The sequence below is a fragment of the Takifugu flavidus genome, chromosome 4 (genome assembly GCF_003711565.1).
Source record: "Takifugu flavidus isolate HTHZ2018 chromosome 4, ASM371156v2, whole genome shotgun sequence".
Taxonomy (NCBI): Eukaryota; Metazoa; Chordata; class Actinopteri; order Tetraodontiformes; family Tetraodontidae; genus Takifugu; species Takifugu flavidus.
Window position 1 is genome coordinate 5,478,625 of NC_079523.1, and position 3,243 is coordinate 5,481,867.

At 44.5% G+C, this 3,243-nt stretch overlaps 1 long non-coding RNA gene across 1 annotated transcript; it reads right to left on the reverse strand.

Annotated features, from left to right (window-relative positions):
* Positions 1-1,347: 1,347 nt before the first annotated feature.
* LOC130524840 (uncharacterized) lies at positions 1,348-2,154 on the reverse strand. The gene is made up of 2 exons (XR_008950260.1): positions 1,694-2,154; positions 1,348-1,584 (listed from the first exon to the last, which is right to left on the reverse strand). It is a non-coding gene; the product is annotated as an uncharacterized LOC130524840 (long non-coding RNA).
* Between the last annotated feature and the right edge of the window lie 1,089 nt (positions 2,155-3,243).

Genomic DNA, 3,243 nt, shown 5'->3' on the forward strand with positions numbered 1-3,243 from the left:
AATGTGCTGCTGTCAGCACTGCTAATGAGCTGACGAGAAATAAATGCAGCCCGCTGAACGATTTCCAGCGCTGAAAGACGGCAATGTTTAGAACATAGATCTGGGATGTCCATGTCTCTTTATTAACTGGATTTTAACACCTCCGCTCCTCCACAGATCCAGACATGCTGAATACTGAGAGGGGGTGGGGCTGGGGGGGGGGGGGGGGGGGATGGTTTTGGCCTTCTGCAGCTCAAACACTTACCAGCCTGCAGACCATCCACCTTTGAGGTCCAACATGTGGAAACCATTGTCCAAAACTTGCAAATTCCAGTAAAAGTTAAGTGGAATTGACAAGCTTCTACTTTGTGTTAGGTTTCAGCTATGCAGATTGTTTACTTGGAGGGTTTGATATTATAATTGATCAGATTTGCTGCTTTTATTTCATTCGTTCTGTCACATTTAAGAAATTCTCTATGCTTCGAAGAAGTGTAAAGGACACACACACACCAACACACACAAAGAGAGTGTGTTTGCAATTTGGAGGCATGTGTGAAGATTTTGGTGAGAGTTCAAAGGGACACTGTTTTGAACTTCTTAAATCCGTCCTGCATCCTCCAAACGCATCCACGGAGAGTTAAGCGGAGGTACACGTGCGATTCCTTTAACCCAGAACATTACCCGCTTACTGGTAATAGTAAAAAGGACAAAGACTGATGGTCTCTTACTCATCTCCGCTGCTTTTTTTAGAGGAACCATGCATGTCTTTTGCTCTGTACGTCTGTCAGACAGGAAGTGAACTAGAATGTTGATTCCTTCCCTTAATTCACGTAAGCATTCATTTATATTCTTTTAATTCTCACGCTTGGGTTCATCCCAGTTACGACAGTATGTTCCGCAGCCCGTCTGGCTCCACTGACTGCTGAGTGTTTGAGTTGCTGAAGTGTCTTCAAAGTCTAACAGAGCAGGAAACTGAGCATTTTCTGTGTCATCTTTAAATGGGTTCATGACGCCTCAATGTGAAAGTTAAGTGCTTGCGATTTTCTTGATTGACTTGGTAGCCTAGCACAATTTCACCCTCGTGTGATCCCTGTAAAACAAACCACGCTCCCACACACACACACACACACACACACACACACACACAATGTGGGTCTTAAGTGTGCATAACATGGCAGCCATTATCCTATTAGCAGCAGCGGAGGCCTGAGGCAGAGTCAGGCTGAATGAGGTGAAAAAAAGCAGTGTAGAACTGTCCTGAAAAATAAAAAGGAAGAACGATCAACAGGTGGAGGCACGAGACAGAGTGTGTGGGTGAAATGAAGGAATTAGAGACGAAGAATAACAACCCAATAAAAGCTGCGCAGCATTGTGCCAACAGTATGTATTGTACATTTCCTGATGCCGACTAAATCCTTCACCAAATAGGAGCCGAGTCCTTTCACATCAGTGAAAGAGGGTTTTATTCCTACGCCAGGATATTGATGTATTAGGAAAAGTACGTGAGCGCACGGAGAGCCAAAAATCCACCTAAGTGTCACGTTTCCATGGCCGCCGACCAGAAACTGGAGCAGATAGATTCCCGTACCTCCAATGCTGAGTCATCTGAGGCAGAGAGATGCCAATTTTACTTTTCCGCACTGATGAAAAAAGCCAGAGCATGTTGATGGTTGTTTTTTGTCATTTATGGAAAAAAGGAATGTACAAAGATTACCTGAATGCAGAACAAGTGGAAAATCTCCACAAAACTCTGCAAATATCCACTTGAAAGAAAGCACTGGCAGCCTTGCTGCATGAATCTGTATAATCGAGCTTTCCTCCAACCTCTTTTCTGTTGTCAATCTCTTCTTTCAACCTCCAGCATAATAGACTCCCCCACTGCTTCATTATAACATGCTAATTTCCATTATGATTGATTGAATCAAGGTCCACCTCTTCCAGGGGCCGTAACAGTCCTTTGCAAACTCTTTTTCCCCAATTACTCCCCCTTCCTCCTTTACCTCCTTTTCCTCCCTGACTTCCATTTCTCACTCTTTTTCCTCTGTATTCAGCATAGCCCTGTTCGGGCTCCTTTCACAGGGTCTCTATTGAAGGCAGGGAAAAAGCCTCAGAGGCAGCAGCTGGACGCTCTTTTCTCCAGGGCAGGTATAGAGCGGCTGGGAGTTCTCTGCATGAGTGAGCCCCACTCCTCTGGCTCCATTCAGCTCCGCTTTTCCCTCCGCTATTCAGCGGGGCTCTACTTTGTCAAGAGCAAGGAAGCACAGAGAAAGAAGGAGGGATCACCCCTTTTCTCTCTTTGTTCACCTCATAGTCAACGAGGGCTCCCAAAGCCGCCGCTAATGAGGTGGCCTCCACCGCGTTGTGAGGCAGGTTTGTGAAAGAGAAAAGGTTTGATTAATATGGGCCCATTTTCTTCGCTGCTGGAATGTCATTCCCAAACTATTCCGAGTGGTTTCACTCAAGTGTGTTTACGCCGCGCACACCTGCTTTGGGGTATTTAGAGAGAGAACTCCCCAATTTCATTACTTTTATTCAATCGTCTCTGGTGTGCACGTTGGCTGGCAAAAACACACACACATACTTGCACTTGTGGCAACATTTAACACACACTTTAATTGCCATTTCCCCACAGTTAATGAGACACAAGTAATGATGTGTAATGAATTGCCTGTAAACATATACAATGCACTCACAGGCTGTTGCCATATGGCGCAGCAGGCAGTAAATCTCATTACATCAAATAAATTTAATTTTCCACCTCTGGTCCATGCAGCTTCTGAATGTTTTTGAAGACCTAATTCAATTCAGACGGCTAATTTAGCCACTCAGTGGATGTCTGAAAGCAGGGCCGAACAGAAAAAGTATAGGTCTAAAGATTTTATTTATGTTACGATTGAATAATACTAAAGGGGAAACACTATAGGTAGAGATACCTATTTTAATGGAGGTTGCAGGGAATTGAACAGAAAGGGCAGTGGGTTTAGCAAATTTAAGCACGATAATTAAATTCTTTACAGCAACTGAAGCTGCGTTCAAAGCCGCTCGCATCCTGAAGGGAGAGCAAGACAAAAGGGGGAATGAGAGGCCTTCTTGGTACAAAATGCATTTGCACTAAAAACACAGGAACAAAGAGTGCTGGCAGACAAAAAAAGCTGTTTGGCTGCTGCAGCCCTGCAGTGCAGAAGTCACCTTTGAAAGAGTGAAACGAGTGCATTCCTTTCCCTACACCAAACAAAAACTGTTCCAGTCCGTCGCTTCTTTTAT